Source organism: Coturnix japonica, chromosome 5, assembly GCF_001577835.2.
Source record: "Coturnix japonica isolate 7356 chromosome 5, Coturnix japonica 2.1, whole genome shotgun sequence".
Lineage (NCBI taxonomy): Eukaryota > Metazoa > Chordata > Aves > Galliformes > Phasianidae > Coturnix > Coturnix japonica.
This window is the reverse complement of record NC_029520.1, coordinates 47295737-47320800: the sequence shown is the minus strand read 5'-3', so window position 1 is coordinate 47320800 and position 25064 is coordinate 47295737. Positions and strand designations below refer to the sequence as shown.

The window sequence follows — 25064 nt, the reverse complement described above, 5'->3', positions numbered from 1 at the left end:
TCTTGCATGGTAAAAAAATCACAGCACTACACTGGGAGAGAAATCCATGTTCTCATGAAGCTCAGGCGTACCAAGATGTATGGTACACTCAAGTATCAAGAAAGATACTTTCAAATCTGAATTTCTAAGAAGGAAAGAGGAGGATCAGAATGGAAGAGAAAATACAGGCAGCCTGAAACTGGCTTTTATCTTAAGTATATTTTACTCCTCTTTCACAACGCAGTGCAATGCATTCTTCCTGCCCCTTTTCTCACCTTCCTTTCGTTTTGCAGTTCATGTCAGTGCTGCCCACTATCAGCACAACGCGCATTCCTTTAACAAACAACACCATTCCCCCTCTCAATGGGCTTAGGATGAATTATTTCAGAGATATCATTTGAGGGCCTTACACATTTTGGCTTGAGAGCTATTTTTACTTGCAAGTGCTAGAGCCAGAGCTTTGATGTTTCATTTGGGTTCAGGGCAAAGTGGAGAATACACTAAAAAAAGCAAGACATAGTGGTTTGTTCTAAGTGTTACCAGAAGTCAGGGTGTGACCCAGAAGAGGAAGGGAACAGGATTGCCAAAGATTTCCGTTCGATACTTATTCTCTCCAGGGTTTGTAAATCTGTCCTGTAATGCTGCTAATCCCTTCTCCTGCAGTGGTGTACAATGCCATGGAAATCTCCATGTTCTCCTGTAAGCAGAGGTTTTAATGTACTCCTGTGTTGTTTGTCTCTGAAAATCTTTGATTTTTCTGGAGAAAAAATGAGTGGTCAGTTCTCTCCTGGAGCCTGAAAGCTCAGGGCAGTTATCCAGTGTCCCTTCATGCTCTGCCTCTCCTGTAGCATCTCAGCAGGCATGGGCTAATCCATACCCCAACATGACCTTGAAGAAGGAGCCAAGGGAGATGAATATTGGAGTCCATAGCATGGCAATTTTAGGAGTCAGGGTGAACAGAAGGCAATTACTGGACTTGTGTGCTACACGAGCAGCCTCTCAAGAAGCCTGAAGTCCATTTGAGGTTCCCTAGGGTCCCCTTGGCAGTGTCACACAAAGGGCTTAGGATCATTCCCATTTGCCAGGACTTCTGTGGATTATACGGGAGATGATTCCCATCCAGTACAAACTGAAACCAGTCTGGAAGTGTGCACAGTAGATGTGCTGCCTGCTTTCTGTTTCAGCTAAGGGATTTTACTTACCTCTTTCCTTTTTTTACTGCATCTTTCAGCATGTGGGGACAACGCATCATCACCAGCAGTTGTTTTGAAGTAGAAGAAAGGATGTGTTTCTCTAGGAAAAAAAAAAGGGGGGGGGGGGTTGGGGGTTGGGAGGTGGAATCCTATGGATGCCATTTTAAAGGAAAAATATTCCAAGAAGAGCATAGAGGAAGAGGAAGAACAGACTGAGTGAAAGCAATTCACAAACAAGCAAGCAGGGGAAGTACACAGTTAAGTAAGACGGTGATGAAGCTAAGTTGGGAGGAGTTTTTAATGTTATTGAACAGAGAAATTACCCTGTGGCGCCTACAGTGATTAGCAATGTGGCCAGGAAATAGCATAATAAAACTGAAATAATATAGGCTACTGACATTCAGGAAAAAATAACCCCAAAGGACACTCAGAAGCAGCCATATATGGAAAGCTCAGGGGTGATATAGGGGGACAATTTACATGTAACTTTTTGGCAGCCTACTTGACTTGCAAAAAAGCTCGTGCCATTCTCAGTGGGCACTGCACAAATCAACCTGGCTTAGATGCAGATGGAAGGTTGCTGCTAATTTCTTGGCATCCCATTGCCAAACACTGTAAAATCAGAGACCTCAAAGAAGAGTAGCGACATGATCGGATCACTTGGTGTGGGTTTGATTTATGAAGATTAAGTTATGCTTAGATATAAGCTGGAGAAGAGATAAGAAAATAACAGACATGAGTCTACAAGTATCTGAAAGATGCAGGCAAGGTCAGATAAATACACTTAGAGAAAAAATAGGATGTATTAGAATAAGGGAAAATTCCCTACCAGTATTAAGAGTACCTGAGGCTTGTATGTAGGGTCATAGAGAAAACTGTCTTTCATGGGACCTTTCAGGGAGCAGAAAATGTTCTGCAGACACAGCCTTCCTAAAGTAGAGTATAAGGGAACAGCTGCAGCTCAGGCTTGTGAGAGTCTATGCTTCTTCATGAAATGGGAGTTTTAAAAGTGATTTCATTTCTGCCACAAATACAGTGAGCAGGATTTGGCTGAAACGTTCATCACCTATATCAGTTTTCCACTGAAATGAGTGTGTGTAATGAACAATCAAATGAAAGACAAGAGGCTGAGAACTCAGTTACCAAAATCATTAAAGAAACAACGATAAATATTAAGAGAGGAGTGCATTCAAATCAGCACACAGGGCCAGATGGTACATACCCAAGGGTATTATAGGAATTAGCTGAAAAACTCTTAGGCCCATTATCCATTATATTCAGCTGCTCCTGAAGAACCAAGGAAGCCACTGATGACTGGTAGAGGGAAAACATTATACTTCTCTTCCTAAAAGGGAACTGCGGATCAATTAACTTTGCATCATTTACAGGGGAAACTCAGTCTCCAATAGTCAGAAATTATTAGTAGATGTTCTGCAGGAAGAATGAAACAGGGAGGTACTGCACACAAAGGTAGATCACCCTAAGGAAAGCAGTTGCATCTGAGTGATACAGCCGGATTATACCCACACTGCTGATGGGAGGAGGAAAACCACAGGGTGTGTGTGTTGGGTGAGGGGAGTGAAGTGTAAGAAGCTGCATGGTGGGGGCTGGAGTATACACCATAGTTCAGCACATGGTGGGAAGAGCAGGGAGCTGCATTCCCTTAAGTCATTCAGTAAATTTGCCCTTTAACTTGTTGACAACTGCTTGTACAGAGTCCTCTCCTGATGACAGTTCCTTGATTTCAAAAGGTTGTTTTGTTTAATTTCTTCAGACATACAGTTCCTGTAGATCCAGATCCATCCCTAAAGGATCCCGTGCAGACACAGTTGACTTCAACAGTGGTTGGACTGGGCTGAAAGCAGAACAAGAATGATAAAGGGTGGATACAGAGAACAGTAGCAAAAGAGATAAAAATCTGCCCCTGCAATAGAAAGTTGTGTATGCTTGTAAATATTCCCAGTGCTCCTCGGGGACTCCTGCTGTGTTGGACATTATATTCATCTGCAGTAGCACTGAGGAAGGGGTAGAAAAATATGCCAATCAAATTCTAAGATAACACCCGGCTGGAGTGTGAATTGCAAATCATTTATTAGAAGCATCATCCTAAAGGGATTTTAATAAATGAAGATAGGGACATAGTGGGAATAGCATGAGATGAGAGCAGAAACAACCATAGGACAGCAACTGTTATTGAGGAAAGGTCAAAACAGTAAGGCAGATGCTATGGAGAGCAGTAATTCAGGAGAGGCCTCTAGATGCAAACATTCATGGAAAACTACAACTGGCAATTCATTAAAAAAAAAAATAGATCCATCCACTTTTGAAGTGCTAATAGAATACCAGTTGGGGCAGGGCCTACTAGAAAGAGTACGGGCAAACAGGTGATGTTATAGATTAGCTGGTATAGACAAGGGTGGAAACAATGACCTATTTACTACAAAGATCAAAGGAATTAGATACACACATAGCCTGAAAAAAAAAGGAGGCAGCAAGGTATGGTCTGATATAGAGACAAACCTTCCCATGGAAGAATGCTGCTGAGTAGGAGGGAGAACCAAGACTCATCAGTTAGCAGTGGTGCAACTACACTCACACAGGGCCACACTCAAACTGGGAAGGATAGCGGTGATCTGATGTCAAAACATGTAGTAGAACTGGCTCAAAAGAGTCTCCACTGTCCAGAGAAATATTCTGTCTTCTTTCGTGGAGACTAATCAAAATGAAGCAAAGGGGAAACAAATCTCACCCTCTTCTAGATACCCCTGTGGCAGTACCTTGCTTTCAAATGTAGGAACTGAAAAAAAAGCTACCCTCTGCTTCCATACCTCAAGGACTGGACTCCAATATGATCACAACCTCAACCAGACTCTCAACACAGACAGAAGATTAATCCTACATTTGAACCTGAGCTTTGTCCACCATCTCTCAAAGTCTCTGCTTCCTTTGTGGACAGCAACATCCTCTCTGGGAAAAGATGAGACCAATGCATTGGGAATTTCACTGGTCACTTTACAAAATAGATGGGCCATACATTCCACCACTGTCTCCATTTTTCTGTGTTGACTGCCCATCAACTTTTGGTTGGGATTCATAATGCAGGTTTTGATCCAGAAACCCTGAAAAGGGCACGGTCCAACTCTTCAACCTGCCACATTCTTCTTCACTTCAGCATCCATCATCTCTGAGCCTGTATCTATGTGGGGCTTTCAGAAGCCTATGGCAGGACTCGTCTGCAGGAGGCCCTCTGCTCTTGGATTTGCACCCAGCAGGGGCACATCTTACTCATATCTGATCTTGATCAGAAGTAGCAGCTCTTCACCTCTCTGCTCAGGCTGCATTACTCACAGCAGACTGAGGAATTCCTGGCAATTTTTCTGGGTAGAAAGGCTTTCACTACATGTAATCTAAGCAATACGAAATCCACCTACATATCTAGGAGGGTGACAGCACATTATAATCATACAGAATCACTTGAGTGCCCGTAACAGCGGCTGTGGCAACACTTACAGAAGTTCTGAAGGAAGGGAATGAGAAATTCACTCCCACCACTTGACTCATGGGTTGCTGCTTAGCTTCAGGTTGAAGCAGCCGCTGAAGTTATGGGTGTCTGTGGGCTGCCAGGTTTCTAACTTGATGTTTTATAGGGCTGTGTCTATCAAAATATTTGGGATCTGCTCATCTCTGGTTACTGTACCAGATTCAGAAGTATGTTTTTACTGCACAGAAGCCACAGAAAGGCACCATCTTGCTCAAACACTGGCTGTGAGTCAGTTGCATTTTGAGCATGGTTAATAAGGAAAGGCCATGCATGCATAGCAACTGTGAGCAGTTGAAAACAGCTTTTAAGGGGCATCCCAAGGCTCCAGGATTGCTAATCTGACTGGACAATGTGGTCTTACATAAGCATTGTTTCAGAGAAACAATCGTGAAGGGAATAAACAGATATGTGAACAATTGTTGGATTTGGGACTGGTAATCAAGAACCAAAAATGAATATTATATTTTCAAAGGAAATGTTATGTTGTCTAATCTTCAAATCTCACTGCAGTTCAGTTTTATTAAATGAGAGGAAGTGGAAGCTTGTGGCAGCAATGGTGGGACATGTAATCTAAGGTCAGTTCCATGTTCTAGCCTTGAAGTCCTGAGCCGAAGGTACTTAAACTTCCTACTCTTATGCCCACCAGTTCTCTATAAGGAATTACGTATCATATCACTTTCCTTCACTCTTCTATTTTATCCACAATAAATAAATAAATAAATGGGAAGAGCTGGAGAGAAGACAGTGTAAAGATGCAGAATCCCAGCATAGTGGGACATCTAAACTTGATTGAGGACTCTTGTAAAATACACACTATTGTTATTCATTTTAATTTCAACTTGACATCTGTCCCATCATACTCTCTTGTACAGAGCAAGATTACTACAGAGAACACGTGTTATACAGCATGGCCAGCTAGTTATTACATGGGACTGTCTCTGTGATTTATAGAGGCATATATATGTATGCGTGGGCAAGGAGTTAGAGAATGAATGATTTACAAGGGGGACAGGTCTCGTGATGGAGAGTTTATTGTGGTTGGAAGGCTGAAGACCAATTGTTCGTCTTCATGGAATGGCTCCCAGAACCAGCTGTTATTCACTGTATATTAATGCCATGAATGAGTAACATGTATATGTAAAACTGATGTAGGTACTTGATCAGTTTGGGTATTAATGGCAATAAAAGTCCATTTTCATCCATAGCTCAATATCTGTTCCATGTTTTAAAAGCAAGTGTAAGGTCTGCCATTTTCCTAATTGTGGTGAGTCACAGAATCATGGAGTCACTTAATTGTTAGTGTTATAAAGGACCTCTGGATATCCCTCAGCCCAACCCCCTGCTAAAGCAATTCCCAGCAGTAGATTGCACAGGAAAACATCCAGGAAGGTTTTGAGTATCTCCAGAGAAGGGGACTCCACCACCTCTCTGGGCAGCCTATGCTTTGTAACCCTTAGAGTAAAGAAGTTCCATGCACTCGTATGGATCTTCCTGTGTTCTAGTTTGTGCCCATTGCCCCTTGTTCTGACACGGGGCACCAATGAGAAGAACCTGGCCCTATGCATTTGACTCCTGCCCTGCAGATACTTACAAGCACTGATAAGATCCCCTCTCAGTCTTCTCTTCTCCAGGCTGAACAGCCCCAAGGTTCTCAGCCTTTCCTCATAAGGGAGATGCTCCAGGGCTCAATCATCTCTGCAGCCCTCCTCTGGACTCCCTCTAGAAGTTCCCTGTCCTTCTTGAACTGAAGAGCCCAGAGTCAGTGGTAGACTATTTACAACTTCCTATTCAGGTGAGCAGTTATCCCCTTGTCATCCTTCAAATTTATGATCTTCCTTCCTGCCTTTAATTGTCCAAGTTTTCCTGAGGAAATAAAAACATAATGGTATAAAACAGTCATTTTGTTGTACATAATGCATATGGTTTGCTGTTTGAGATTTTTTTTTCTCATCTGAGGCTAAGAATACAATGTTCTTATGCCATGGGACTGAGTCAGTGCGGATGGCAGGCTCTGCTGCCTTGCTGGCTTTCTTTGAGTTGTTCTCCAAAGCATCTGAGGATACTTAGGGCCACATCCAGGCCGGAACTCATCTCATACAATATCAGATGCCTGAAAGTCAGGAACTTATTCTATTTTCATCTCCACGGCCATTGAAGAGACAACTCTACAGAGAAATCATGCTTATGGGAAATTAACCCTTCTTGTTGAAGAGCTTTTCACAGTGTGAAAATCTGATAAAGAATGAACTCTGCCAAGGAGCAGAGGGGTTCACACATAACTGCTCTCACACCCATCAAGTTCAGGGTATCTATCAGCTGTTCTGGTGTCCATACACTTACAAGGAACTGGCCTGATAAGGATCTAAGTCCTTCCATCCAGGCCATCCCCGTAGGGCCATAAATAGCTTGCAAGTCCATACACAGAAGCCTAAAGTACCTCCCATATCCTTGTAGTCAGCCTTCTGCAGAGTCTAAGTGGCAGATATTTCTGAGAGTAATTCTTCCCCATTGCTTTCTGCAAGATGGAGGAGACGGGAAACTTAAAACTTTGTGATTTCAGTGCTTGCTTAACTATACCAGCCTACATTTATTATAAATGGGATGGAAAAGAAGGTTGCAATGACTCAAAATCGGGAGTTCTTGGCAATGCTGATGTGCCACTTTCACTTAGACCTGATACATGTTGCTTCCTGCTTCTGTTCTTAGCAGTCATGGGTGACCTAAGACAGAGTACTCTGAGGCCCATAGGGTTTGGATCAGTTCTGTGATGAGCTCACTGAGTAGAATTGTTGGGTATATTGATAAAGCATGAGGTGTTCAGCCAGGCTGGGAAGCCGTGCCAAATTTTGAGCTTCTTCAGCTGTACTTCCATTGACAAAATACTTTTCAACATTATGCTCCGAGTTTTTCACTGAGACTGACTTTTTCCTCCTTCGAAACAGCAATAACAAGCTCAACCTTGTAACAAAGTTCACGATTTTACACTGCATTTGCAGATTACTCTGGTATTTACAGTCAAGCTCTCATTACTGCAGCTTCTTCAAGAAATAGAAGGACATGAGGGACACTCATGTCACAAAAGCCATGACAATGAATGTTAAAACATGAAGGGATATGTATGAGATTTAAATTGTAATTACATTCCATAGAATACAGATTCAGATGAATACACATTAATACATTTCTTTCCATGTTATAGTAGAATATGCAAGCATCTTTCCAGAGTCTCTGCTGCTCCCATCTGCTGCTTTTAAATATCAGATGAGTTTTCCCAATTGGTTTTAATATCTTCTGCTGTAGTCAGCTGATGCAAATTGGCATAGGTCCATTATACCACTGGAAATACGTCATGCCTATAACAGCTGAGATTGCAGCACAGTTCTAGTTTAAGATATACTTCACATCTTTTTAATTCATTCCTGAACAATGCTAGTAAAGTTGCCTGTTTTATCTCAGTTTCTGTCCTCTTTAAAACAGACAAAGTTAGCATCTTGAGGAGGATGAAAGAGAACAGGACCTGTTCCCACTCAATCTTTGAGGCAAATATCCTTTGCAAAGTCACTGTGGGAGAGACTAAATTTCATTCAGACCAGTGGAACAGAAGAACATAATTTACCATTTTTATGTGGTTCTGAAAACAGAGCTAAATTCAAAGCGTTGAAACAAATCGTTCTGGCCTCGACAATGCTGCTGTTTAAATTATTCACTGTAAATACATGAGTTGACTGATTTAATGCTTTTGCTCTTCTTTGTGATTTTGTTGAATGAGATGATCCTGATTTGCTGCCTGCTCAAAGAAGCTGTCTATTAAATGACTTCCAAATGTTCACCTTGGATTGTGTGAGGTTATTACTGATAAGCTCACTTAATTCCTTCCCCTGAAGTGACAGTCTTACTATATCAAAAAGAATTATGCACAGAGTGTTCTCCTATCCTCATGTAAATTACTGCATCAGCCAAGCTTTGTAATTGACTGAAGACACCAGTCATTGATGATCCCTCATGTGATCTCTTCTTATCCTGATGTTGCACACAGGACATTGTAGGGGTTTGTCAGGGACTAGGAACACTTGGGATGGGGCAGCTACCAAACCTTAGTGTGTACTCTCCCACCCTGGTTCTCCTCCAGGAATGTCAGTCATTTTGGTTGACTGCAATGAATGTCCTGGGGTAGAGGGTTCCCTGTTGTGAGACTGAGATGCTTCAACTGTGCAAAGAAAAGGGGTTTATCGCATCTGTTGTCCTCCCAGCCCCCTCCTCATGCACCCAGGCACCATCCAGCTTTCTCTGGGGAATCTTCCCCATTTTCCTTCTTCCTTCTCCCCACCTGGAGAAGTGCTTGCTGCTCGGGTGGCCAACTACAGCCTTTAGAATAAGGATATAGGTATTAGGGAGATGAAAGAGGGCATCACTTCTTATACTCTTTCTTCTAGACATCTTCTTCTTCCCCAAAAAAGTTTGGGATTCCTGAGCTAAATGTTTGATGGAAACAGAGTGACTGATTCACGTTTCTGTCTCAGTCTTTATACACACTCAGCTTGCCTGCCAGGCGCTTGCTGCTTTAACATTCTCTTTAGATATCTGACACCGACTGAGGCGTGAGTGGGAAAAACAAGAAGGAAGCCATTTGGGAAGTGGTGATCTCAACATCTCAACATGAGCATGTTTCTCTGCCACTTTTAAGCAGGGAAAAATAAAGCTTAAATGTCTCCTCTGTGCATGCCATTTTGAGTATGTTGGAGAAAATATATTTTTATACATATATACAAAGCAAAGCAAGATCTGGGAGGATGCCAGCTCCCTCCAATGACATAAAATTGATAGTACCTGAAGAGAATAAGTTAAAACCCCTGAGCTGTATGAAATAGTAAAATGCAAAACATAGGACTGAACAGCAGAACTCTTCTCCAAAGATTACTAAGGATGCCAGCATGCAAGGTCACACTGCAGTTAGCCATCCCATTCAGTATCCCTCTGGCCAGAGCCTACTGTATGGAGAGCTTTTGCTAAGTTTAGGGCCAAGCATAGTGTTCACAGAGCATTTAAAATACCCTTTTGACCAAGGGGAGCATTGATACCCAAGTGAAACTAAATGTCTCACAACGTGAACAACAGCAATGGTTTCTGCAACACCCAATACCAATGAACCTCCCAGCACCTCCTGTACAACATGCTCCTCCTCAAGGTCAGGATGAGTCCATGAGATGTTTGAACTCAGCCCTTCCCCAGGTTAAGACAGTTGGGCTGTGTTGCAGCCGTTGGCGATTCTGCCTGTTTGCACCAGCTGGGACCTCCTCCCTGGCCATTGGTCTTCACCAGGTGTTACGCATTGGTCTTCACCAGGAGTTACGTATAGCAGTTGGCAAATTGTCAGTGGTTTTTCTGTTGCTTGTGCTTCTCCTAATGGGACTGCTTGGTAAGCTAATTGGTAATTCACATTTTAATGAGCTCCTTATTATGGGGTTAATAACCCGCATTATTTCATGTGGTTCTAACCATTAGCAGCTTGATGTCAAATGGTTTTGTTTTGATGCACATCTGTTGACTTAGCACCTCGAAAAGTAAATAGTTCAGTGCAGATTTGATCAGAAGCAAATCTGGATTATGCCCTTGAGGTCCTACATGCAGGAAGCCAGCCTCCCACTATCTACTCTCTTTCATTTTGCCTTATTAAGATCTTCCCTGGACCCAGCAGGACACATTTTTCCAACACAGTGCTCCACAAACGTGATGTAGACCCAGTCACTGGTGGCGTGCTGTTGTGACCTGATGGGCTGTTCTCAATGAACCTCCCCTGGTGCTCAGCCCCAGGAATTAAAGCACCTTGGGGGAAAAAAAAGAAGAAAAAAAAGGAAAGAAATCTGAATAGGAGCCTGAATGGATGGGGGAGGAGGAACAGTTCCCAGGGTTTTCACACATAACTTCTGTTGCTATGACAACCTCTATCTGTCCATACTTGTTCAGAGCAACAGCTTCATTTCAGGCAATATCAATAGTTCCGCTTTGGGAGTGAGGGACAAGTCGTGGGGACATTTCCACCTCAAAAAAGTGGGTGGGGAAGGAAGGGGCATGATATGTAGAGAAGAGTTTTCAAACATGCATTCACCTGGTTCCTGCTCCTGCAGGGCAAGATCTGGGGAATATCCGTATGTGCACCACCTGAGCTTTGCTGGAGCATCTTATGTACAAATAAGCAAAAAGGTTTGGGTCAGGAAAGTGAGAATTCAGCACCATCCAGCATATGGAGGAACTGTGAAATGTGTCTCATACCCCAGAGTCTCTTCCGCAAGCTCTACAACTGCCAGGATGGAAGAAAGTGTTGAATCACAGATACTGTCCTTGGTAAAACACCGTCTCACCCACAAATTGCTTATAACACTAATAGAAACATGGCACAGACAAGAATCTGTGGGAAGAGTGAATCACTGGAAATGACATATTTATATAGCACCTCTCGGCATCGTATTGTGGCAGCTCTGCTTCCGCAGGATCTGATTCTTGAGGTCCTGCCACTCTGCAGACCGTGGGGATGTTCTTTAGGTTCTGTTGAACTGTGGCCTTTGTGGATGTCCCATCCCTGGAGATGCTCAAGGCCAGGTTGGATGAAGCCCTGGGCAGTCTGACCTGGCAGAGGCAACCAGCCCACAGCAGGGGTCGGTTTGGGACTAGATGGACTTTGAGGCCCCTTCCAACCCAAACATTCTGTAATTCTATGATTCTGTTCTATGATTCTTTCCCAGAAAAGAGCTGGTCAAAGCATCCTTCCCAGCAAGGTACCAAGTGGCTCACTTCCCTTGACCTCAGTGCTGTTGCATGCCCATAAGAACAAGAGGGATGCAACACAAGTTTAGCCTGTGAGCAAGTGATCTGGATTCTGCTGGAGACTTCTCCACCAGAGAACAACTGAAGAAAAGCTCCGTGCCTTCCTGCACCCTTTTCTCTGCGTGCTTCAGGAAATTGCTCCCTTGTGATGAAAAGCTCCTGCAGTAATGCACCCTGAGGTGTTGGTTTTTAAGCTTTTCCAATGGACAAGACATGTCCTGCTTAGAGAAGTGTGCCTGCCAGTCTGCAGTATGCCAAGAGCCAGGATTCAGACTTGGGGAATTGAAATATTTATTTATTTTTGCTAAGCTGAGCTGGATCAAATCTGTGTAAGAAAAGAGTATCTTGGCACAGCCTGGATTGAAAACAGAGATCATGCCAGTTGCGTGTTAATGTTTCTACTGGCGTGTGTTTTGTTGTTTAACACTGGCATTGGTGGGATGTGATCTTCTGTTTGGTGCCAAAGAGGTTAATGTAACTGTCCCTACAAGCATCTGAGTTAGGCAACACATATCTCAGTTCAAATCATGCTTCACATGTGGACTTAGTGCATTGAAGGCATTTAGGATTTCAATCCACGCTTCCTTTTTCAAGTCAAGGCTTCTTTCAGCTTCTTCAAATAGCTGTGATGACTTTTACAAGAAACTGAACTCAGTAGATAGAGTGTTTGATACAATCTCCAGCACGTAGAGCTGTGCAGGCTCTGTGCTGTGAGCATCATGCCCAGAGAGCCTCCTCAGAGCAGTGCCTTGCATCTTCCACAAGCCTTCATTGCCACAGCCATGGCCAGAGGGGCTGGCCATTCTGCTCTTCTTCCACACATCTTCTAGCAATGTTTCCTAGCCCTATGTCCTCTGGTGTCTAATTTTATATGGAAAAAAATGCAAGGTATTCTCTTGTATCCTGGCTGTTGGAGTGCATAGCACAGTCAGGAAGGCAGCATCTGATCAGCAAAAAGCCCTATCAGAAAGTCCTGCTCAGAATAAACATTGACCAACACAGAGAATGACACATTTTCTCCCTAGTTTCTGCTGGCTGGAGTCATGTGAATCTTCCACACTTCCAACATGCTTTTTTCCCAGCTGTGTAGGTATTGCACTCAAATAATGGGATCCCAATGTGCATGTCTGCCTCCCCACCACAAGAGAAAGAAGTAGTAGGGACTATCTGCAGTGAACTGCCTGCAATCGTGTTGCTCTTTGAGAAAAATCTCACTTTTTCCAGAGGGCTCCCCCAGCCTGGAAGCCTGGAGATAAGGAGGTGGAGATAAGGGCTGCGCTTTGGGGCTGTTTGCATTGGAAGAGACAGTAAAGTTGATAGTAAATGCTGAGTGTATGAGACTGAATGGATGGATGGAAAATTACTGAGATATTATATGCAGCTTTATCTTGGGAACTCAGCAAGAAAATGTGATTTCTAGCCTGGCCTGATATGATACGACTGAGCTGCATCCTCAGATACAGGGTGAGCAGCCAGCCTGCATGCCAGCCTGCTGTCCCTGGGGCCTGGCATCTGCAGGGACCTCCAGGCTGCCCAGATCCAAGTCCTCACCTGTGCCACCCTTGGGAAAGTCACACAGCCTTGGTCCTCACCTCCTTCTGATTTTTGTCCAAGTCCTTTTGGGGTTCTTTATGGACTAACAGCACTTCCCACAGACATGTTGTGTAGATAAATGGAATGACCAGGAATTAACTTGTCATGTTGTCTCCTAATTTAAACCACAATCTTTTCTACACAGAAAGGCACATCCAGAGGCACCCATCTGGGTGATTCCAGATGTGAGCTGAGCATCTTCAACCAGGGGTTCCCAGCTTAACTTCTGGGCTCTGAGAAAAGGGCCCCTGACTCCTCTCTGAAAAACAGAGATAATTCAGCATCTCTCAGCATGGCTGCCCCTCTCTGTTTTGGACAAAGCTTTCCTGCCTGACATGCCATTTCTTTACAAGGCTGGAATCTGACAGGACTTAAAAAAATATTAAAAAATGATACAGATGTGCATTCCAGGCAACATTCCCACACAAACTGCCCAAATTAGCCTGAATTTACACCAGTGTAATCGGTCAGCCCAGACATGAGAACTGAGCTCAGCATACGCCCAGGAGCCTGGTCCCACATCTCTGCACCTCGTGCCTCAGCCCAGAACCAAAGGGGTGGGGAAGGGACCCAAGCAGGACCATACCACCATACTCCCCTGTGGTAACAACCACTGCCTCAGTTTCCCCATTCCCAGGGGAGGCTGGAAGGAAGCTTTGGCAAGGGGTGGTTAGTCCCATGGTGTGTCCACCACACTTCCATTTCATGACTCACACATGCCTCTCAATATGGGTTCCCCTGTCTATTGGCCTTTCAGTCTCCCTACCTGCTTTATGATCAATCTTTGTATACACAGCTTACTGAGGTTACTGGACCAGAGTTTAGGTACCATAAATACATGCAGGCCCAATAGGTCAGCTGGTGTAGACCAGAGAACATGTCTCCGTGTGACTGAGGCTGAAAATCCTACTGGGAGGGAACTGTCTGCAACCTTTTGTAGAGTGTTTCATTGCACATCTGAGCAAATAACTTGTACTAAATAGTCCATGGAATGAATGCAGCTGCATTGCTGCTCACAGAGTCAGCGTGGGACTCATGAGAGTGCTCCTCTGTATGGGGATGAAGGCACATGACCCCTATGTCCATAGGGAGAATCCCATCTGTGAGGCCAGAGAGGAGGCTTGGTGCTTGCATCCCCCATAGCCCAGACATAGCCAAATTGTCCAGGAGCAATGTCCAGCACTCACAGATTAATTTCCCATGACTCACGATGCAGTAATTCCTGTCGTAATTTGTGGTATGTCTCCTCATGTTGTGCTTCTAGGATTCACCATCTGAAATGTGAGGAGAACTACAAGGGTTTCATTGGGTGTGGGGAGTACAGGGTGTCTTCCAAGGATCTCATGGCTCATACACAGAGAGAACCCAGTTTTCAGATAGAAACGTTTCCAGCCCAGAAGTGTGGTGGATTTCCTGTTTGCAGAGATCACAGATGTTTGCTTTAAAATTCACTCCGACCCATATGTTCTTGCTGGAGAACTTGTTTGTTGGACTGCTTCCAGGAAAACGAATGTAAAAATGGGGCTGGGTCACAGAGTGAGAGAGACAGGCGGTGTTTGTTCCTTCACTTCAGATGAATCAAACGCACACAGACATCGGCTGGGATCTGACCAGCATTGATTGGAAAACTTGTGGGAATCGAGTAATGGAGATGCTAAAGGAAATCCTATCATTCTTTGCTTTCGTTTTACTGATGCCATTTACGTCCCTTTCATCTCTTGTCTCATCCATGTCTTCCAAAGGGAAGGTTGTGACTGACAGTTTTGGTCAGACGAGCAGACATGACGTGCAAGAGGTCAATTCATTCTGTGTTTGTCAGGGAGGAAGAGATTTATTTGCTGTAGGTACATCCGGCTTTGATTTCTTTGCGATGCTGTTTTGTTTATGCAAACCAGTCGGCTTGGGGCACGGAGGTCAAGATCTACATCCCAAGTAGGAAATCGATGCTCAGAAATAGCAGCCCTGGGAGTTCACCAGATGAAGGTCCCTGCAGGCTCCCTCTCCAACACGCCCCATGGAAGGGGAAACAAAGCCCTTCAGGAGGGCATATTTTGCTTTTAAATTGCAAAGCCGAGCTTTATCACAATGCAAACAAAAGATTGCAGGGTAGATACAAGGTGGAGGTGATTGGGGACTATTAGCTACCCACATTTTTCAAATGGAAATTCCAAGCTCTTCTGAACATGTTGTGTTTTGATAAATTTTGCCACGCCAGCCTTTTTCTTTTTTTTTTGCAGACACATTTGGGGATTGAGACAACAAGTCCCTATTTGCTATTCAAACACAGCTTAAAGGTCAGGTTTGTGCCCAAAAGAAAGCAGACTCTTAGCAAACCCATTCAGGTGGCTTTCTTGATCTGAAGTTATGTGGTAACCATCGGGGGTTTTGTGAGCTCAAAGCTATCTCTGCGTGACATGGGACCTTGCTTGCTTTGCAAGTTAATTTTACTACTTGTTTGCAGCTGTGGCTTCTTTCTTGTTTTCCTAACCCATTGCTGTTAAAAATTGAAAGTGGTTCAAGTCCCAGGTGAAATAACTCCCTCGGCTGACCCTGTTAATGACAGATCCGTGCACTCCCCTTGCCCGGCCTTCACCAAGTTGGTTGGCTTCCTTGTGCTGCCATCTACAGAGCAAGCAACAGATAATGCCTGGGGATTATTAACAGACGGTTAATTCCAAATCCTCCTCTTTAAATCCTTACGATCGGTACCTTCTCCAGCTCTGATAAGCGCTGGTGGCAGCTGGGTCTGCTGGTTTTCTCTCCCAAGACCGTTCTTGGAGCCATCACTGCAGCACTGGCAACCCAGATTGCTTTGTGGAGCCTGTGCCACAGGCAGATGTAGTCCTTAGGAGTTGGCTCTGACACAGTCAAAGGGCTGTGAGGAGAATATCAGAATTCTACTAATGATCTTTACTGTTACTGTGGTGCTACTTGAGTGTCTCCTTCACCCACTGAACTGATGAGAACTTTCTCTGTTATTACCAGTGGCACAAAGTCAGACATAGACCACAGCCCTTCCTGACACTGGGCTGGGATATGGCCCTGCTTCTCTCAGCTTGCCACATCAGGTTCTGAAATACTCTTTGGCTTTCAGCAGCAGCCTGTTGAGAGTCATTTCTGTGCACATCAGCACTTCCAGTGTGACAGACAGGAACTGGAGCCCCTGCCATCGACTTGCTGCATTCCCTCTGTCATGTCACTTAACTTCAATAGTCCTCTGAGATAGAGCGGAGTAATGATGTTCTCCTGCAAAGGAAGAAATAGCTTGGGATCACCCTAAAACTTTCTATTGATTTCATTAGGTTGAGAGTTCAGTGTTTGGAGCTAAGCCTTGTCCATGCCAGTTTAGTGGTCTCTATACACAAGTGCACAAGGATGTACCTGTACGTGTTTACAGACCAGGCAGTGGAAAGAACCTCCTTAAGACAATCAGGCTGATGGGAACCCATTTACATCTTGTCTTTCAGACATTGCAAAAGCCATGTTTTAACAAATCCTGATGGTATTTAAACTCTCTCTGGAACTTCATGGCAATGGCTGGATCTTCTCTTTTAGTAGAGGTGAGGAAAGCAGACTGGGAATGTATTGATTTATAATGTGCTAACATTTTAAAAAATCTGATCCAGCCTGAATGCTCTGAGATCCCAATGTGAAACCCTATCCTGGGTGACTCCCTTTAGGTTAAAAATAAATGCTGCATTTCTGTACATGGTACAAGTGGCCGAAGATGGAAAATCTGGATGCAAGTGTCTGAACTGCAGAGCACCAAAGGGCACCAAAGTGAAGATGTTTCTAAGCTCTCCATAGAATGATAGAATCACAGAGCAGTTTGGGTTGAAAGGGACCTTAAAGGTCATTGAGATCCAACCCCGTGCCGTGGGCTGGTTGCCCCCCACCAGCTCAGGGCCCCATGCAGCCTGGCCTTGGGCACCTCCAGGGATGAGACACCCACAGCTCTCTAGGCAGCAGTACCAGGGCCTCACCACCCTCTGAGTGAAAAATTTCTTCCTAACATCTAACCCATATCTTCCCCTCTTTTAGTTTAAAGACATTCCCCCTTGTCTCAAGGAGAGCTGCAGCTTTGCAGAGCTGCATTGAGAAACAAGTCCACGTGCCAGCGTGCACAACCCAGGGCTGCAGCTCTCAGGACCTGCTATGGGGCAAAGCTTTCACCCAGCACATGGCTGAGCAGAGCTTGCCAAAGCAGGTAAAGATATAACCCGCAGCTCCCTCAACATGTTCGTGCAGCTCTGTGAATGTCTCAGAGAGGAAGGAGGGCACTAGGCAATAATTCGCATACCTGCACTGGATTGTGTAAAATGTGGCGGTGAGCGCCCGCCTGCCATGTTGCTGCATGTGCCTTGGCTTTATTGGCACGCTGGTATGTTCAGGGTGGGGTTCGTTAGAGGTTTCCATGATTTATTTCCCTTCTCTTTGCTGGGGTTTCTGAAGCCTCTGAAGAGGCTTTTTATACTGATAGAGGGAATCATATTTTTGTGCCTCTGCCTGTTTTTCTAGGTGAGGCTCTGTCTGAAGTGCCTTTGGTATTAAGGTCACTGTAGTATCCACAAGAAAGAAGATTGTGAGTGTTTTTTCTAACTCTGCTGAGGCAAAGTCTGGGTGCTCTGTGCTAGGTCAGAAACTTGAATAGCACAGGAACTGGCTTTGTTTCCAAAGACTGACACCCAGGTCGCTGCAGAAGCCAGCACTGACTGAGGTCCTATGGCCAGCATATAGGTTTTGCTGAAAGCCTACTTTGCATTATGCAGACCTATCCTGTGAGGTCCAATCTCATCACAAAGAAGAGCCCAGCAACCCACTTGGTTCCCAGGGTGCTCAATGCACCCTACACATCACACTCAGTGCCCTAAGCCCCAGGTGCCACCTCCTGAGCTGATGGGGAAGCACCAAGCCACCCACTGCAGCGTCACCTGCATTCACCCCACCACCTGTAGATGCCTACCAAGGGGCTGGGGTACAGGCAAGCACTCCTCCTTCCCCACAGAGGACATTTGGATTACTTTAAAATGGCGTAATTTGACACTGATAGCACACGTAGTTACCTGGAGTCTGCAAAAAGCAGTAGGAAAAGCTGACGGGAGATGAAAAGTAGTTGCCTGTGGTGGAGGAAGCATCGTGTTGAGCTGCTGCCCTCTGCTGCTGCACAGCCCCGATCGAGCAGATAGTCGGGTTCACATCCATCTGCAAATCTTCCACTGCGAGCATCCTGGGGGCTGCAGAGCCGGAGCTGCCGCAGGACAGGGAAGCTACTTCTGCAGAGCTTTGTTGGGGATCAAAGCAAATACATTTGTTCGCCTTGTCTTGAACACCCATTGTAGGTAGCCAACAAGGAAGTAACCGTCATTTTCCAAGATAAAAGGTTGCAATTTAATCGCTAATTATCTCTTATTGTGCATCACTGGCTTGACACAAGCCAAAATGAATTCAGAGCTGCAGATGGGCCACAGACTGGGAGCCTCTGTGCTCCTCTGTTGAGAATGGACAGAGGGGACATGGGGCTTCAGTGCCCTCTGAGCACTGCTGCATGTCACCTCATCCAGACAAGTGTGTGTGATTATCACCAGCATCCAAAGATCACAGACTCCATACCTGCTGCTGAGGTTCTTTTCACTCCCAGAAGCATTTATGTCCTGGGTATACTCTAACGTTTTTCCAGCAAATTAGCAAAAAATAATTATAATAATAAAAAATCCTGTTTTACTTAGCATATGAAATGTGTTCTCTTCAATGCTACTGTCAAAATTGCTACCGACTGTATAATTCAATATAATTTGGGAGGTAAAAATTGCATTTTAATATGCTGCATTCAGGGATCAGAATTTGATATGTCATGCTGGCTTACTGGCAATGTACATTTCCCACTGGGAAAACCAGGAGACAAAACTAGGTGCCAAGCCATAGCTCCAGCAGCTCAGGGCCGTGCCTACTGCCCTGGGCAGCCCATTCCATGCCCACCACCCTCTGTGGCAGAGCCTTCCTCTAACCCCTGGCTCTCTCAGCAACAAATGAAATATTACACAACCTCCCTTTTGGAAACCACATGCTAACAGCCGGACGCTTATTATCCTGATAGGTTTAGCGTTGCATTTTGGCTGATGTGCAAAAGCCTTACAGTCGCACAAAGGACGCGGCGTCACATGAGCTGCAGCTGAGCAGTAACATTATATAAGGCTAAGGAAGGGAGGAGAGAGCACGGATCCCTGCAAAGGCTGTGGTTGTCAGGGACTCTGTCAGTGCTGCAGCTCCATTTCAGCATCCTGAAGGACTTAGGATCACTCTTTTGGCCCAACAAGTCTCTGCTGCAGGATAGTCCACATTCTGGGCAGGCAAAGCATGTTAAGGCATTGGTGCTTGGAGGAAGGAATTCTTTGTCCATGTTCCAGTTCCTTAGCAGCAAATGATGAAACAACTGCACATAAAACACCTCTGGGAAGAGGAGAGGAAACATTTTTGTATAAATATATAAAAGAAGCAAGCCACTGCTCTTAGAAAATGGGGTATTTCATCTCTCAGCAAGCCCAAATGTGCCCTTTCCTGTTAAAGCACTTTAATAGCAAGAGGGAATTGTCCTGTTCCATCCGCATCTTTGGACTTCTCCTTTGTTAATGGATCTGAGATTTCCCCATCCCCTGGTGATGACGGGAGTAGGTGGCCTGAGGAAAAATTCTTTATTCATGTGAAGACAGACCCTCAGATTCGTTATACTGGAGATTACATGGGTTGATGACAGAAATAGATTAAATAAGGTTTTGTTTCAATACTTCTTATTTTTAATTGAATAATATGCAATTAATTTGTCTGAAGCCAGTCATGTTTCTTAGGATATCATACTAAAAAATATCTCATGCTGTAGGTTGCCCCATGACTTGGTTATTTCTTTTGCAGTCACCTGGAGGTGCCCATTGATGTTTTCCTCCTGCGCTGCCAGATCCTTTCTTGTTTTGGATGTTACACAGGTAGTAGAGTCATTATCATTATTCCATAGTCAAACCAGAGCCAGGGGCAGCGAGAAAGCAAGCTGGTGTGACAGTGGAGGGACAACTCCCATCCTTGGAGATACCCAAGGTGAGGTTGGATGGGGCTCTGAGAACTTGATTGAGTTATAGGTATCCCCATTCATTGCAGAGCAGTTGAACTAGTTGACTTTTAAGGGTCTTTTCCAACTCAAATGATTCTATGATTCTACCTCCACTGAGAACCAGGAGAGAAGAGGGCACAAGGTCCATGCTGTTAAATGGGCAGCCTGCATATCAGCTGGACAGGGGTCCTTTTCTTATTCCATGTACTCATGCCCACACCAGCAGCAGTACATCCAGCGGGAAGTTTGCCTGGACACGTGGAAGAGTGCCTGAAGGAAAGCAGGCTGAGTGCTTTCCAGCTCATATCCTGCTAAACCCACAGGGGTGGGCAGATGCTCCAGGAAAATTGCCCCACTGGTTATGAACCAGCAGCCTTCTCCTTCACCTCAACATCTCCACCAGCACCTGGATCAATGAACACATTGATCAGATTTCATATGGAAACCAAGCACAAGCCCAGTGGAGAAGGAGCGTGGCCAGGCAGCTGCCCCTCCAGGAGGATGGCTCCCTTCCTGCTGCAGAATGTGGAATACTGTTTTGCTCCGAGCATGCATAGTTTGTGTGGGTGTAGATTTACATTTTGTTAAGGAAAATGAAATAAGGGGGCTGGTTTCAACTAGCCTGCAGTTTTATTATTTGCGAGAGTCCTTGCCTTCATGTGATGTTTTACGTAACAGCCTTACACATCTGCAAAGTATGTAAAGCATTTCCACTGTTGGGAAGAAGAAAAAAGGGGAGGAGAATCTTGAAAGGTGCTGTATCTCACGGGAGGATTTTACAAGGAATTTTTAGCTCCCACCAGGCAAGAAAACAGCAGCCATTGTGGATCTGTTCTCTAAGGCCAACTTTCTCTAGCCTTATGGGAACTCAGACCACATTCCCCGTGAGGACCTCAAAGTATGCTTGAGAACATACCTGATAACAGCTCCGGTTCAGAAGTGAAAATCTAAACTGAGATGCACTGAGTGGGAATAAAAGCAGCAGAAAGCTGGGATGTGCATCTCAAGGAGAAACAATGGTATCAGGAAGAACGTGACATGAAGAAATGACAAGGCTTGGGGAAGAGAGGTGCTGCCATGGGCACTGTGAGCAGCTGCAGGGCTGAAGGGAGCAGAGCTGAGGGCTGCTTACCTGTCGCATAGAAGACGTGAACAAGCACACTCCTTTAATGCTGGTTATTACCCTATCTGATAGTGGAAATCTGGTGTAATGTATATACATGCAAGTCTGTGGGGAAAAAAAAGTAGCAAAAATGTTATGAATACCTTCCAAGGAGGCCTGGAATGAATGAAAAATGTTTGAAGCTGTTAAGTGCAAAGTCTAGTAAATCAGTCCATCCACTTTTCTTTGGCTTCTGAGTCTGGGTGGACCCAAACCACAAAGAAAAGAGGAAACAAAGGTGGAGTAGACATTGAGAAAGATCTTGCTAAAACTTGGCATTGAAACATACGAGCTTCCAATCACTGCTCAGCCTACGCGTTGTGAAGCAATTGGAGAAGGTCTGGAAAATCACCGCAAAGTGCCTTGAGATGCAGAGGGAGTTTTGTTTGTCACTTTTCCACTGGAGTTGCTTTGTAACTAAGTGATTTCTAAGGATTTGTCACCAAGTGCACCTTCCACTGAAGTCTCCCTTAAAATCATCTGAGAAAATGACAGGGAAAGTGGGACTGTTTGGTTCAACTCAGTGCTTTGCACTTAAGTTGTCTCCATTTGGAGATGCGTCACAAATGATAAGCCTTCCAGTGCTGATGGAGTCCAGGACTGTGAGACTCCTTCAGAATAGAAACTTGTAACCTTGGTATACAGAGCTTCTGAGAGCCCATCATTTGGACACTATCCTACAGGTACTTCCAGCAGTGAGAACAGCTTACTTCTGAGAGCATTCCCCCTGTTTAAAACCATGCAGTCAGTCCTAGTTCATCACATCTGAGGGGCATAAGACTATTCAGATCTTGTCTGTCAGTTCCTTACGGACACAGGAGACAGCAACCTGCCTCTGGAATCCATGCTGGGATGACTGTGAGCATCCCAGACATGGTGCAGTTAATCCCCCTACTCCCTGTCAGGGCTGTAGCAACCTGAGGAGGGCAGGCAATGCAAAGAATGACGCTTCCTCTCTGGGTTTCCTTAGGTCACTAATTTTATCTCACAAAAGCCACCTCAAAACACCTTGCACAGCTCCTTTCCTTTCTTTGCCTGCACATTCTCTTGGCTGGGAGCCATTCACCAGGAGCCTTGCTTTCTCCCAGCTGTGTGCTTGATTCATTTACTGTTTTATCTTCTACTCCTTCCTTCTGAAGCATTTACCCCTCAGCAGAAATATTTGCATTACTAATCTATCTCAGGTCTTTTTTACTGCTGCCCATCTATGCAGCACCTGATCTTCTCCCTTATCGCTTTTCTCTTTATTACTTACTCCTAATTTATACAGCACTGGCCTCAGAAATCTCTACCAGAAACACACTGCAAGGAGAAACAGCCCATCACATGAGGACTCAATGACTGCAATGGCAGATGGAGAACTGGCATGCAGAAGAACTGACCACCATGCCGGCACTCTTCATCTGCACCACACCAGTGTCATCCTTGTCCCTGACTGCTACATGATGATGGAGCATGACATTGACAGTATCATGGAATCACAGTCAGTAAGGTTGGAAAAGATTACTTAGATTATCCAGTCCAACCTCAATCCATCCCTACCTACCATGCCCACTGAGCATGTTCCTCAGTGCCCACAGTTCTTGGATGCCTCCAGGAATGGTGACTCCTCCACTCCCCTGGGCAGCCCATGCCAGTGCATCACCACTCCTTCTGAGAAGAAATTTTTCCTAATATCCAACCTGAACCTCCCCTGGTGCAACTTGAGGCCATCACCTCTCATCCTATCACTGTTTCCTGGAAGAAAAGGCCAACCCCGGCTCATTACAACTTCCTTTCAGGGAAGCACCAAGGAGCAGGAGGAGCCCTCTGCCTGACAACCCACCCACAGCAGCACCGTCCTCCTGTCCTGCTGTAGGGTCAGATCCTCCACAGGAGCTGCAGCCCAGCACGAGCACACTGCAACTCATTCAGCCTTCAAAAATGATTTGCAGAGCTCAGTTGTTACCGTTTGACCCTTGGGTCGCAGCCTTTCCCCATTGTGCACACACACCATTCTTTCACAAAGCAAACAGCCATTTTTCTTCACTGAAGGAATAAAGGCAAAAATTTACTCCCAGAGAGAAAGGGGAACTTTTCCCATCCTTTTTACTGCCCTTTTGTGATGCTGGCACTAAACCAACTCACTGTGTTTTTACTTTCTTTCCTACAGATTTGTGAATTTTATATATGTATATATATATATATGCATATATATAAACATATATATTTTTCCACACATCTCCAAAGAAAAAAGATCACCTTGTTTTAACATCCTATTCACTGAGCCCAGCAAAGGTGAATCAAATATACGACAGAGAGCTTTTTATAAGGATTGAATGCTCACTGTATCTCAGCACAGTAATAGCCTGTTAAAATTCTCTTTGCTATGGTATCTTCAGAAATATGAAAGGAAAATCTTTCGACAGCCTCATTCCCTCTGACTCCAATCCAGATCATGTTGAGAGGGATAGGTGCCAGATAAATGCATTGGTGGAAACAAAGATAAGAAGGATGTGCATACCATCAACAGTTACATTGCCTGAATTATGTTCTAAGACAGACGCGGTGACAATAACAGGACAGTATTAATAGGGTGAGTGGTTAAATTACCTGCCTGGTATCTTTCAAAGAGATCAAGTTGCATTTCATTGCTGGAAAATTCCTAATCAAAAACAAGTGCATTATCTCAGAATCTCCCATCTGACAATACAACACAGTGGGCATCTCACAAGAAGAGGTTAATTTAAGTGGTGCCTTTGTGCACTTCACAAAAGGCGCTGGGTTGAAAACAGGATGACAAAGTAATCTCACTGCTGAAAAACAGAAGGATAATTCCAAGAAGTTTTCAGTGTTTTGGGTCTATCTGCTCTTGGAATATCTTTAAGACAAAAGATTTATGCCTAAGGCGCAATTCAACATTTTTGCTTTGATTTCTGTTTTTTCATATTCCCATCAAAGGCACCTGATTCCCTCTTGAACCCACAGCTGGCACATTGGTTTCAAAGCTGGTAGAATTACATGATAGAAACTTCTTCCACCTGTCTGCCCTAAGAGCTTCACACCTGCGACTGCCACTCCACCTGGCATTCACCCATTGTTTGCTGTGCATCTTCAGAAAAATAAAATCTACCTAGGCATGCCTTGAATGGTGACAGTGCCTCCCCAGTGCACCATGCCCCAAGAAGGGGATTCATATGAGACCATGTTACAGCTTCCATCAGTGTGCTGTAGGCAATGGAGCAAGTACAGCACTTCTTGTGAAGTCATAGAATTGTAGGATCGTTCAGGTTGGAAGAGATCTTTAAAGGCCATCTAGACCGACTCCCCTGCAATGAACTGCAACACCTCCATCAGGTGCTCAGAGCCCTGTCCAGCCTGACCTTGAGTCCTGGTCTCCTAAGCAGACAGAGTGTGGTCCCACCTCATGTTTAGGGCCTCTCTGATCAGTGCATCATTGGTTTTCATAGGTCCTTGTTCTTGTGGAGTATTGGTATGAACTATTTCAGAGAGCCTTGGCTAGAGAGAGCAGAGAAAGTAGACCTTCTTAACCCAGTTTACTTGACAGTTTCCATAACAACTTGACACAGCTATTTATATAGCTGGAATATCATTTGCGTTTCATCATTTTTAGAACCTTTGTTGCCATATCAACCTAACTGCCATGTGGCAGAGTACAGCCCCATTCAGTTCTCT

General features: G+C 44.7%; 1 protein-coding gene across 2 annotated transcripts in view; it reads left to right on the top strand.

Moving 5' to 3' along the window:
* The window catches only part of GPR132 (G protein-coupled receptor 132), a 64602-nt gene that overhangs the window by 2866 nt on the left and 36672 nt on the right, over window positions 1-25064 (top strand). The gene's annotated exons all lie outside the window — the stretch shown is intronic.